Below are 14,954 nucleotides of genomic sequence, written 5' to 3'. Positions count from 1 at the left end.
ACAAAAGATCACAAGTTTTCATAATAAATAGCGGAAGCGACCAAGAAAGAAGTGAGGCTATGTATGAAGACACAACGACACTTTAAGTACCAACAGATCATCTTTATTATTTCCTGCTCAACAGCGCCGCCGCTCGTCACCACTCAACCTGCACATAAGGAAAACACATGCAGGGCTGAGTACGATAATCATACTCAATGGGCTCATTGCCAAAAACAGTTTTATCACAAATATAGATATTATCATGCTATTTTCAAGTGTCCATCGGGGTTTTAACTTTAGAAAGACCCGATGCACCAAAATATCTTCTTTCTCAAATATCACGGTCGCGCAACCATTTTTCTCATAGACGTTTACCATATCCTCATTCTACATGACAAGGAATGCGGCCGCAATCCAGGTCACTAGACCGGCCAACCCGTACGCTGACACTCGGTCTAACATTGGTGTACACTAACCCAAGTAGAGTCTGCGGCTCTACAAGGATCCGAATTCGATTATAACAATAGTGGCATAGCCACGAGGGATAGGCACGACAAAACAAAATCAAGGCATGATAACACATCTTTCATTCTCATCAATATCATTTTAGGAACAAGTCCTTATTTTAAAAGAAAGCCCACCTCGTAGGTTTAGCTCGATAGAATTCTCTTCACCTCGTTTATCACGCTGAGAGCGCGAAGTATCACCTTTAAATTAGGCGTATCACAAATCAGTTTCAATCATGGATTTCAAATCATGCATGATCTCACGTTTCCCTTTTTCCCATCGATTATTTTCAAACTCATCAATATCAAATCAAAATATGATTAACATACCATTTTTATTTAAATAATCATTCCAAAATCACCAAAAATTCGTATCACGCATGAGTGTTCCACATACACAACACATGCACACGAATACAACCATTGTGCACGCCGATCGAGGCATGCACACACACACACACACTCTCGGCCACACACACACACACATCCATGCATCGCAAAATTCACCAATTAAAACCCCTTTCACTCGTTCTAGATGCATGCGGATTCAAGATACCGATTGATCGGTAGAAGAAGAGAAGATCAATATTTAAAGTACCTTTTCCAAAAGAACGAACGGTAGAAACAAGGAATTAGTCTTGATTCTTCAATAATCTCTTGAATTTCACTTGAATTCTTCTCAATTGATGAAGAAATCTTGAAGAAAACTTGAAGAAAACTTGGAGAGAGTGGGGGAGAAGTTTCGAAAATATGGGGAGAGTGGGAGGCGCCGGTTTTGTGGTCTCTAGGGTTTGATCTTTTCTCTTATTTATAGAGTGCCAAATAATAATATCCAAATAATTAAATAAATAAAGATTTGGAAGATTTGGTAGAGAATATGGGGGAAGTGGCGTTAAAGCCGTTGAGAAGTATGAGGAATTCGAAATTTAGGCTTAAATAAATAGCCTATAATTTAATTTGAATATTTCACGGAGCAGAATAATATATCACGGAGCAAGAATAAAATAAAAATACTCCCCACTTTAATAGGAATAGGCGTGACTTTTTCCAATCTCCCAAGGGATTTGAATTTCAAATCCTAATTTAATTAGGATATGGCAAGATATGGTAGATATTTTGGTTTATTTATATTTATTCATGGAATAGAATAAATAAGGGATCAAATAAAATAATAAATATAATCCCTTCCTCCACAAAATAGGGATTTTCGAAACTCCCTTAATTTCCAACCATGAGGGCCGAAAATTTAAGAAATAAATTAGGAATAATTGGACTTTGGATTTAATTTAGATAATTATCCCAAACAAATAATTAAATCCAAGAATAATAGGATTTCTTCTCCAAAAAAAGATAGTGGCCGAAAATCCACATGATATAAATAAATGCTCCTATTATTTTTCTCACTCATCCCTTAGGAAAATAAATAATAATTTCCCCACAATTATATTTCTCCGCATCAAATATTCACATATTCAAAATCAATCATCTCTTCACTTTCACTTCATTTTCTCATCGCATTGACCTTTCAACGGCCACGTCATTTTTCCACATCTTTGACTATTCAATAGCCACGTCAACATTTCAACAAGTTGACTATTCAACTCAATCAAAATTCACATATGCAATTAGGTCACATAGACACTATGCAATTAATCACTCATCAAATAATCCACATATCATAGCATTTAAGGCATTTAATGCAAAAATTTTATAACCCGAAAATTAGGGTTTGAAAAAGTGGGGCGTTACATCTCTCCCCTATTTTTTCCCTCTCTCATACTTTACTCTCTCCACTTTAACTATTTAAATATCAATTCCTTAAATCATGTGCCCAAAAGAAGTGAGTCTAATACTCCGGGACAGAGGGAGTAGCAATTTATATGGCGATGAATAAGATAATTCAATCGAGTATATAGAGCCTTAAAACTACCATCTCAACCATCCCATCTTGCATCGGTTTTAATAGCTAGTACTCCCTCCATCCCGTAGAAATAGATCATATTTTCTTTTTCGTCCGTCACATACAAAAAGTCCATATTTATTTATGAAAACTTTTTTCTCCTCTCTTTTACTTTATTATGTATGGGTGCCACCATCCACTACACAAATTCAACTACTATTTTTAATTCTTTCTTAATTTACCAATGCATATTAAAATATGTGTCAACCCTAAATGGTCTATTTCTATGGGATGGAGGGAGTAGTATATGACATATTTAATGTAAAATTGATAAATTGCTAGTACTCCTACTATATAACATGTTTAATGTAAAATTGTTTTAATAGTGATATTAAAAGAAAAATAGTTTAAATTAGTAAAATATGAAATCCAACTCGTTAGAGCATCTCCAACGGCGAACGTCCGGTCGGACTTCCGCGACGGGCGATCGGGACGTCCGCCATTGGAACACATCGCCTCGGATACGGACGTCGGATATTCGCGCGAAAGGCGGGCGGACGTCCGCTATTGTGGCGTGGGTCGGACATCCGACTTAAATTTTTTTTTTTTTTTAAAACTCTATAAATACGAGCCCCGAAGACTGCCAGCAGCTGATAAATATGCACGGGGCGGTGCATGGGTTCCCTGATATGTTGGCAGCATAGATTGTATGCATTGGGAGTGGAAGAACTGCCCCGCCGCCTGGAAGGGGATGCACACTTCCGGCTTCAAAGCCAAGCATCCCTCGATGATCCTTGAAGCTGTAGCTGACTACCGGCTGTGGATATGGCATGCTTATTTTGGAGTCGCCGGGTCAAACAACGACATCAACGTCCTCCAGTCGTCGCCCCTGTTCAACGATCAGTGCAACGACGTTGGTCTCGCCATCAGTTTCGTCGCCAACGACAACCAGCACAATATGAGATACTATTTGGCGGATGGGATATACCCAAACTGACCCGTCTTTATGAAGACGATCAAGTATCCGATCGGACAAAAGAAGTTCTACTTTGCGAGCCGTTAGGAGGCAGCGCGCAAGGATGTTGAGCGGACATTTGGTGTGCTCCAGAGTCGATGGGCGATGGTGAAGGGTCCTTCACGGATGTAGTATATTCCCAACATCGGCGACATCATGTACGCATGTATCATTATGCACAACATGATTGTCGAAAGTGAAGATGACGAACTGACTCAGTGGACCAACAAAGATGATACGGGTGCCGGTCCAAGCCACGGCGTGGCCATCGCGAATGTGAACATGGGGGTACCTCATGGAGAGGTTGAGCGGTTGCGCGCATTTGCCAACATGCGGCAAATAGATGCTCATATTCGACTTCAGGAGGATATCATCGAAGAGGTTTGGACGCGGAGGGATGGACGTTGATGTGGTTAAATTTTTTTTATTGACTATGTAATTTTTTTTTCCCGAATAATGTATGTTTTTTTAATGAAATATTCGCATTTCCCTGTTCGTATTCGTGTCGATATTTTAATTCTGTAAATTGAATAATTGTGAATTTAATTTTATCGCCAGAAGTCCTAGTGGAAGTCCTAATGCAGAGAAGTCCTAGAGATATGGCAGTGGGTTGGATAGTGCTAGTGATAACGTGGCAGGAAGTTTTTGTGGGAAATCCTAGTGAAAGTCTTAGTGAGAAGTCCGCCATAGGAGATGCTCCTAGAAAAGACAAACTAATCGAGACTACTTTTGAGAAAATGCAAAAGTGAACAAAAATAAATAGCGTAGGAGTGTATTTCAATAAATATCTTTGTTTCACTTGTTGTTCAATTGAACTGCGTCTGCGTGTATGAAGCCAGTTCCGAATGGGGTAGTAGTAGTACTTGATTACTCCCCAGTCCCAAAACGTCTCTTGAATTTTCCCTTTTTCTCTCCTCAATCCATCTTTCCCTCACAAAAACCCATCTTTCTCTCCCCAATTTTCATACTACCATGATACCTCGAACTGCAAAAACACTCAACCCTTTCGCACCAGAATACAACCCTATACCATCTGGAGTCACCCCTTCCCCACACGCCGCGGCCCCTTCCTTCCTCCCGCCGCCGCCGCCGCTGCTCTCCACTCCACCATCCCCGTTTTTCTTACCACATCAAATCCTCACATACCTAACCACAACCTCGCACAACACTCAACAACAATTTCACCCCTCCACCTACCGCCCCACCCCTCAAAACCGAGCTTCCACAATCCCACCGCCGCCGCCGCCTCCGGCACCTCGGAATTCCCAACCACGGAGAGGCTACTCGCGGCGGGGAAGAGGGAGAGTGTCTGGGAGGGAGAGATCAGGTAGAGAGAGAAGAGGGTTTAGGCCACAATGTGAGCAAGTTTCGAATCGGAGCATGCACAATGTGGATAATAAGCACCAAATCACGCCTCTTCAGCGTGATCAAGATGCCACAACTATCATGATCAGGAATATCCCCTACAATTGCAGGTTTTTACTTCAAAACCCTCTCTCCCTCTTTTTAGAGTTGAATGCTTGATTTCAACCTCTTTCTAACTTTCTCTCTCTGTGTAGTCGAAAAGAGCTGATCGGAATGCTTGATGATTTCTGCCTGATGGAAAATCAGAAATCACCCATTCCATATGCTTACGATTTCTTATACCTTCCAATTGATTTTAGGTTTGTTCATCTATCCTTCAAGCTAGGTTTATTTTTTTACTCTTACACATGTAAATTTCACTTAAATTAAAAAAAAAAACTCGCTTATAAATAAAAAAGGTCTAGGAGAAGCAGAGGCTTCGCATTTGTGAACTTCACCAGCTCTACTGCTGTGTGGAAGTTCTACGACAACATGCACCTCGCAAATTGGGATTTTCTTCCCCGGTCGAAATGGAAGAGAAGTATCGAGATTGCCTGCGCCAAGATCCAGGTATAATCTCAAATTCAATATCAAAATCAAAATCAAAATATATGAGAAATTAATGTGAGAAATTTTGTTCACATATATAGGGCAAGGAAGAGCTGGTGAGCCATTTTTCCAAGTCAATGTTCGAGTGTGAAAGCGACGACTACCTCCCGGTGTGCTTCACCCCGGCAAGGGATGGCTCCGGGCAGCCCGTGGAGCTGACCGTCGTCGGGAACAGGCGATAGGATTAATCATTAGCTAGGCTAAAACTGGTTGGTGTGTTCTAGGTTTATTCCTCGTTGCTTCTGCTTTATTTGTTGCTACCTAAAATCTTGAGAGGTGCAGATCGGTGACAACCATCTTTTCACTAGATCTGCGCTTCTCTTGATTTGATGGCTATGCAGCATTGTTTCTAACCTTAATTGCATCTTAAATCGCCTAATTAATCACTAATTTTGCAATTCTAATACGCTCTTTTATTCCTAGCACACTTGCCATGATTCTGATAGGATCAGAAATTCAGAATCATCAGCCTTATTGTGCTATGAGATTGAAAGATAGTGTTAAAAATGCAAAATGATTGATGTTAAGTTTGTGATTTGACTTGCAATTTTACCATAGTCTTACAAGATTTGAGTTTTGTCCATTTTTCCAAATTGTGGCAAATACTCTTGAATCACACTACTATAGGAAATAGGAAAATGTGAGAGGCAAAGCTAATTCTAGGGTTTCTGTTGGGTAAAAAGGGGTGTGGATTTGGGCACCTGCGCTGATGACATGGCAGGTGGTTAGGTCCACCTCTTTGATTTTTAGGGTTTGCTATATTTCTGTCTTGTATGTGTAATCTGTATTGTTGGTAATGAGAGAATATTTCCTTTTCAACCTTTGTTGATTTTGTCGATTTGGTCAAGTTTTTCCTTTCCATATATTGCAACTCTAGACAGACTGAGACTGGACTGTGTTGTCCCGTTAAACTAAGCTACAAAATGAAATCCTTATTCGTGGAAAGAAGATCAGATGTGTTTGTATAAAGAAGACAATTCAAAAGTAATTTGTATAGGGAACATATAATATTCTGAAATTAATGACCTTGCATTTAGATATCATCATTATGGGTTGCTGTTTTGATTCTTCATACGCTTTGCAGTGCACCTAGTTTTCTACTCACTTTATGCAAAACTCTCCATCCCTCTTTGTCTTTGGCGTACTAGAAACCCATAAACCTACTGGTACGACATCCTTTATCCTAAATTTTTATTTAATCTATTTAGTTAGGAGTAGTATTTTAGTAAGTACGATATAATTCTTTATTTTGAATATTTGATCATACTTGTGCATCTTATAATTATTTTATCAAAGGAATCAATATTATATTTTGAAAATCACATGCAATTTTCAAAGTCCTATCCAAAAAAGACTGTTCGCAGTTGATACTACATTATTATTGATTAAAATATACCCTCGGTGCTAATGACGTAATTATAAGTGAGGTAGCTAGAGATAGAAATCGAGTAGTATATATTTATCATCATTATGGATGCTTAGCTTCTACAGATAATCATCATTTGCATTCAGCAGTGTACAGCAATTCCTCCCCCTTTTCTCTCTCTCTGACGCGCACACAGCACAAATTAACCATCTTACACGCAAACCGTAAAGCAAAGTATCGGGATCAGGTAACACTAAGCTGATTTGCTTTTGATTTACTCGTAAATTTCAAAAATGATTTTTCCTATGGACAATAACTATTTTCATCAATAATTTTAGTAGGAAAAGATACTCCATGATTTATATTATAATATAATACTAGTAAAATAGAAAAGAAAATATTAAGTGTTGTTAATTAATTTATTAATTGGATCGAAGTGAATAAAGAATAGACCGGAAAAAGTACGAGAGAAACGATGAAGTGTATTGGAATCGATAGGACCGAAAGTCAAAGTTATAAAAAATATGAAATCATTTTTTAGGGTAATTAGTTGAAAAAATTACTATAGTACTTCATAAATTATTGCCGAAATTAGATATTTTTCATAACTTTTAAAATTGATGGGATAAATCAAGAACTTTAATAATTGTGAGAATTTCTCATGTAGACTATAACTTGAAAATGAGAGGCTTAATAATATGGATTGTTATTTTGAAATTAATTCACCGTTCCCGCGTCATTCTACTTGTTCTCGAGGCCACGCTCCGTATGTTACATCTTGGCCACAATGTTGTGCCTCAATATAATGCTTGCTCCCCAGTGGGCGATTAACTGCCATTGGTTGAGAAACCCCCAACACACCGAAGAGGCAGCTTAGAGCATTCCCAATGGAGGTGGCGAATTCTCGGCGATAAATCGCCGGTTATCGCCGAATTATCGCCGGCCATTGTGGCGAAGTCGGCGATAATTCGGCGATAATGTTGCCGTTGCTTCGCCGAGTGGCGTTCTAACGCCGGATTATCGCCGAGCGATCGCCGGCCACTGTGGCGACGCTCGGCGATAATCGGCGATAATTAAAATTTTTTTTTTTTTTTTTTGAACCCAACGGCTATTTTACATTCCACCCCTATAAATATTTCCTCCACTTCCTCCATTCATCACCCACAATCTTCATTCTCTCCATTTTCAATCTCTTCTCCCAATCTTCAATTTTCATCAAAATTATGAGCTTTTGGAAGAAAAGTTCCCGATCGGGTAAGGATAAGGGTAAGGGGAAAGAGTCGAGTTCACAAATTCCCAACACGGATGAAGCAAACGAGCAGTGGATGCAGTCGTTGTTGGCGATGGGTTCTCCTCCCGGCCAACTTCCATACGGGGGTCCGTCTCCTTTGCAGACTCCTCCGGCGCGGAGACTTTCTCCGTACTTCAACTCTGCCGGCAGAATGCCCTTTCCAGCCGACGATGTGTATCGGCCCCAGTTCGACACCCCCGGATCAACCCCAGGCGACCAAGAATCTCAGGCCGCGACACTGAGCGCGGAGGACTTCGAGGTGGAAGAAACGCCCACCGAGCCGCCTTCTAGGAGCGGGAGGGGGAAGGCGCCGGCGTCGTCGGCTGCGACTGATACGGGTTCCGATGAGAGGCCGAAGCGGGTAAGGACTACTTACACTCTGCAAGAGTCCGAGCTGATAGCCGACTGCTGGGCGGACACGTCACAGGACGCGGAGCGCAGCAACTACCAGACTGAGATCATATTCTGGGAGCGGATTGCCGCGAAGTACAGGAGCCACAAGACTGCCTCAATGAAGGACCATGGCAGCGAGGCGATCCGTCGGCATTGGGAGCGCCTCATGAGGGACTGCGGGCACTTCAACGGTATTTATTCTAACTTGATGACTCACATGACGAGTGGCCAGAACGAGCACATGGTCCGAGATGAGGCCATCCGGATGTATAGTAGCCAGTACTTGTCGACGAAGGGCTTCAAGTATTGGAACATCTACGATAAGCTGAAGGATCTCCCCAAATTCCGGACGGGAATGCACGACGCGCTGCACGGGAAATCGGTGCGCTCGCGACTTAGCGTTTCGGAGAGCGAGGGGAGCGCGGCCCACATCGACTTGAGTGGGGATGGTCCGCACGAGCGCCCGGAGGGAGTGAAGAAGGCGAAGGGGAGGCGGAAGGGGAAGGGCGCAACGTCGGAAGTCGCGTCGGAATCCGTCATCGACTTAGAAAAAGCCACTTATTCGAGCAATGTCGCCAATCTGACCCAGATGTACACGCTGTACTTCACCGGCGGCGGGACCCCTGAAGAAAAGGCGGCCCTCTGGAAATGCATCCAACACCTGCAGAGTACGCTGGGGCTCGATCCCGACGCCCCTCCGGCCCCTCCGTCTTAGATTTTTTTTTTTTAAATCTTTGTTTATTTGCGTTTTTTATTTGTAGTTTTTTTTTTCTCGTTGTATTATATTTTCCAATGATTAATACAACGATGAATTGTTCATTATTAGTCTATTTATTAAATACATTTGTAGGGAAAATTAAATAATATAAAAAATAATGATGTAAAAATGAAATGTTGAGTTAGGGAGAAATAAGGGAGAAATAAGGGAGAAACCAATGTAGCACTTGGCTAAAAACTGGGGATAAATTTTGGTGCTGATGTGGCGCTGATGTGGCAGGAGTTAGGGAGAAATAAGGGAGTTTTTAGGGAACTCCATTGGGAGTGCTCTTAGAGCCTAACTCAGAAGGAACTTAAGGGAAGAGATCAACCAATAGATGTAGAAGGATTCTTAGAAAAAGGAACACAATCAGATTTATACGAAAGAGCTGGCCCCGACGTTCCTTCTCTTGATAGCTGCGGCAAGAAGCCTTTTGTCTGCTCAGGGCATCCACAATGGATGCCCTAGTGGAAGCCCCAGTGAGAGTCCTAGTGGTTGTCACGTCAGCATGTCCTATCTTTCTGCAATGGTGGAGTCCTAGTGGATGATGCCCTATCTCTTATCCACTTTTCATTTCAATTTTAATGTTATTTTTTTATATTTTCACATATTATAAATAGAAAAATTAAATACTAAATTAAATGAAAATCATGCTTTACTTAATTTAAAAAAAAATTATAAATTATATATTTAATTTTGATTAAATAAAAAATAGCAAAATATAAATACAATATTATAGAACACAATAAATTTAAATAAAACACTTGCATTAATCGAATAAAATGAGTAAAGTATAATAAAGGTCAAAATAAAAAAAATATGTTGAGTTTGGGACTTGAACACACATTCTCTATAATTTTCCCATATACATTTACCATTTGGCTAAATATAGATTATACATTGAAATCAAACAAATTTTTACATAAAGCAACAAAAAACTCTCTTTTAAGTGTAAAACTAATTGTCCCACATCGAAATCACAAAGAAATTTGGAGTTGAAAACCTATCTATAAAATTGTCATTTGTCCCACATCGAAGTCACAATGAAAGTTGGAGTTGAAAACCTATCTATAAAAGGTTTACTCAAGTAATGCAAAACTTGCTCATTTAGTGTGAAAGATTATATTCTATAGATATATTCTTTCACTAATTCACGGATCCTTCTTTTAGTATGGATCGTTGTGAAATTAGAGTTTTTATTTCAAGTTAAAAAATGATTTTTTAATTTAAAAATTGATTTTTTTGAATTAAAAATCGGTTTTTATAATTAAAAATCATTTTAAATTTTTTTTTTTTTAAAGATCGGGCTCGGGCGTTTGGTCGCAATGGGCGCCCGATCTCGCGCCCGATCGATCGGGCTCGGGATCGGGCGCGACCGAACTATCGGTCGCGCGCGACCGAGGGCTACAATGGATGCCCGACCGCGCCCGAGCCCGATCTCGGCCGATCGGGTGGATGCTCTCAGGGAATCCATTTCTACTTCCTGCTCTTTCAGGGGTTCTCGTTCCCTTGACTTGATCGACGAGCACGTGCACTAACAATCGTGAAATGATGATTACATTATTCCTTTTAAAAAATTAATTATCTGATGATGTGGTGTTCATTGCCACATACACTCAAATTTGCCACATTACTTTTGATTTTTTATTTTGAGGAAAAATTAGAAAAGCCTATAGTCCGTGTATTTTTGTTCAAAGAAAAATTTCGGAAGAAAAACTAGAATACATTAAAAGTTCGTATATTTACAAGCAAATAACCCAAAAAAGTAGTACTCCTAGTTGAAAGAGTGGCGAGAAGTTGGAAACTATACTAGAAATAGATCCTCTATCATGTTAGAAAACTCAGCAGATGACGTTCTTAAAACACAACAAACAAGGAATAGAGAACCTAAGACACGAAATGGAAGGATGCCTTTTTTTCATTCATATTATAATTTTATTCAGTGTTTTGATTTAATCACCAGGGATATTGGTCTCTAAAACCATGAACTTTGATCAAATTATCCCACGAACTTTGAAATTGATCTAAAATATCATAAGCTTTGCATTTTGTTTGTTATTTTCCAACCCAACCCAAATAAGATATCTTTGGCAAAAATCTTGTTCTATGTGCACAACCATGAAATGTTTATGATATTCTAGACCACTTTTTATGGTAAGTCTGATAAAAAGTCATGTAGAAACTAAATTGATTTAGTAGTGCCAGGTAGGATAAAAAATGCACGTAAGTTCCTCGGATATGGTGATTAACATGCTACGGAAAATAACAAACAAAATGCAAAGTTTATGATATTTTAGACTAATTTTAAAATTCATAAGAAATACAAATTTAACCAAAGTTCATAATATTAGAGACCAAATATCATTCAATATCTATTTTTAAATCGCAAAAAAAAAAAAATCTTACATTTTAAAACAGTTTTTCGACTGATAGTTTTTCAAAACCCCAACAATAGTTTTAATAATTGGGTTGTTACATGTGAAATTGACTCTCTTTTTCCAACCAGTTTCAATGGCGAAATAAAGATTTATATGCTATTAAGACAATTAAATTCATAGTTGAAATCAATTAATTAAATAAATATTGGTTATTTACGTAAAGATAAGTTGTCTGTAAATTACAAAACTTTCGCTAAATTATTATTTGCAGACTAAATTATTGATTTGTTTAAATTTTGAAATCAATTAAGATTTCAACCCTAACATAGTTTTGAAAAATAATTGAAACTTTTATCAAATAAACAAAATATAAGTTATTACAACAAGCCATGTAAAAACTGAAATAAATTACTCATAATATATAAATATAAGAATATTTTTATTATAATAAAATAAAATTTTTTGTATATAATATAAAGAATTTTAATTAAATCAAGACAAAGGTTTTGATTGTGAAAGTAAATTAAAAAGAAGATAACAAATTGGTAATTTTAAAATTGTGTCATTGTAAATTAATGTGTCCCAAACTGAAAAACCTGAATACTCCTACAAAACTATACTATAAGCGTGTTCAAGACTGTCAGATTGTGTGGCCATAATCTACCAAATACTGTATGGTTTTTCTTCCAGTGTGTGAATCTACATCGATTTTTAAGGTACTGATTACATTCACAAGAAGGTGATCGAACAAAAAATTGATCTGCCAATAGTTCGTTATGGGTGTATGATACGGACCCAATCGTATCCAACAGCAGCAGCCCGAACTCGCCACCGCCAACGTTGCCTAGGCCTCAACAGCCGGCGACGAACCTTAGGCGATCTCAGAGGAAGCGAACCGCGAATCGAAGATATGGCAAGTAGATTATCCAAGGTATGGAATGAAGATTTAGTTAGATATTCATTAGTATTTTTGTTAAGTTTATTATTTTGAATTATTTGTTTCCTTTAGAATTAGCACCCTATCCTAGCTCCTTTGGATTTTTTTTACGGTTCTTTCCCGAATTCTACCAGGAGTTGAACCGCTCTAGGGCCTATAAATATGTCTGATTCTCTTCATAATAAAATCAAGAAGGAATTAGAATTAAATCTTCTTGTTTCTCTTAGTTTTCTTTTGCTAAGTTTTCTTCACAAGTTCTAGATTAATTGTCTTGCCGCTGCTAGTTTAGTCGAGTTCATCGATCTACACGCCGCGGAGATACCTCGGGGTATCAGTTTACTTCGTCTTTAATGATATCGATTACGTTTTGTAGATAAAGTAGGAAGCGCAAAGTTGTAGTCATAGTACTAATGGTTTATCACATTAATTTGTTTAAATTAATTGAGCTTTTAACGCACAATGAACTAATTAGATTATACTTGTATTAAATTGATTCATACGACTATAAGCAACGAAAGGTCTTGTTAGTTGGTGAAAGAATGTGTGACGATCTCCATGACGAAAATCATGTGTCTGAATCCTTAATACTCTATTTAGTGATAAATCAGGTTGGATTATATATATAAAACTAATGCAAGTTGATGAATTATTAATTTTGTAATTTGTTCAGTACTACCCTTTTCTTGATTATTCAACATATTAAACCTATAATTGCTTGGTAGACTAGTAGTATATTTTTTTGTCAAAAATACCAGAGTCTTTATCCATATCAATTTGGATCGATGATAAACCCGTCTAGGGATACAATCTCTCGATGTTAGCTTAGTATAAATGAAAGTCAAATTTATAATAGCATTATTTATGATGTTAAATTAATAGTACTATCTAATTAGAACTACAATTAGCACGGCTCATACTAGTGTAATTTTATTTATAAATAGAATTGTTAATTTCCACCGTAAACGTTGTTAATTTTGTTAGCAAGTTGAAAAAAAACAAAAGAAGTTTTTGACTTGAATAACAATGGGCAATTTGTCGATTATTAAATGGGTGAGAAGTGTGAAATGGATGATAGCATATTAAAATTAATATGCTTGAGTCCAACTTGGCCAGCACCAATTGTCTTCAAGTTGAAATAACAGATAATAAAAAAGGGGTCTTAATTTTACTATATTTCTCAATCCATGAAAATTCAACGTTTTTCATAGTACGTCTTTTTGAATACTACTATAGTATAAGTTAATGTGTCGAATTAAATCAGAGAGAGAAAATCGCATGATTTACTCACAATGGTTTTACTATACAAATTAGAACGTTTCTTCGTCGGCGTGTCATTTGTTGAACAATTCCGATATTTAATAACCTTGATTAAAACATGGCTAATTTTTAATTAAGTCGAAGGAGTGACAAAATTGCGAGCTAAGCAAATTAATTATCCACAGTTAAATCAAGAGATCTTGATTAATTAACCTTCTAATTAATCAATAAGCAACACAACGATCGAGCCATGTAAAAATTGAAAATGTAGTATTATTTATATCAAATATGATGATTATTCGATACACGAGTTTTTCTTCGTCGCACTTATCGACTAGTGTGTTGTGTGTACAATGTTATGCGAAAAAAAAAAAGATATAGTAGCAAGCTAAGATATACCTTAGGGAGATACACACCAGTGGCGGATCCAGGACTCATAAATGGAGGGGGCGAAATGTATATTAGTATGTTGGTTTAGGGTGAAAATGACAATTTTTTTCAATTTTCGGGGCGACGTCGAGGCAAACGGAGGGGGCGGACATGGTAAATTTACGTCCGAATAAGAAGAAATTAGTCGCACGGAGGGGGCGACCGCCCCCTCCTGCCTCCCCCCCCTCGATCTGCCGCTGACACACACGATCCTTTAAAATATTTAAGAATTAAAATGACAAAAACCGAAAAATAGATATCATAAAACTAATGACATGAATATTCCAAGTAAAATCTATTTCATGTGATGGAGATCGATTGCCGCCATATATTTGACCCGATGAAATAAACTGTTACTATTAATTATGTAATATAAATTTTCTCGTTTGCATATCGTATTTCCGAATATAATAAAAGGTCATCAGGGTTGATCATTTCCATAATAATCAAGGCTGTACCGTTCAGAAAAACGATGAACAGTAATAATTTGTGACACGGCATTAGGTAAATTATTTCGACGGACCGGGTGATATTTTGACATTTTAATTATAAGTGTGTTTCATGTAGCCGTTTGATCATCAAACATTTTTTCTTTTTTGGTACATAAATGCGGGCAACGCCCTAATTTTATTTGCTACCCCATGATAGTGCAATTAATAAGCATATTAATTATAGGATAATTCACGACTTTTAATTAGACACGTATTTGCTTATGATACTTGATAGATATGTTAATTAGTCGATCGAAATCTTCATTATTAGTAGTAGTTAATGATAGTGCACCCAGACT

This window comes from Salvia hispanica, chromosome 2 (genome assembly GCF_029641045.1).
Source record: "Salvia hispanica isolate PSC_SH4W2 chromosome 2, Shi_PSC_v1, whole genome shotgun sequence".
Lineage (NCBI taxonomy): Eukaryota > Viridiplantae > Streptophyta > Magnoliopsida > Lamiales > Lamiaceae > Salvia > Salvia hispanica.
Note: the sequence above shows the minus strand (reverse complement) of the source record.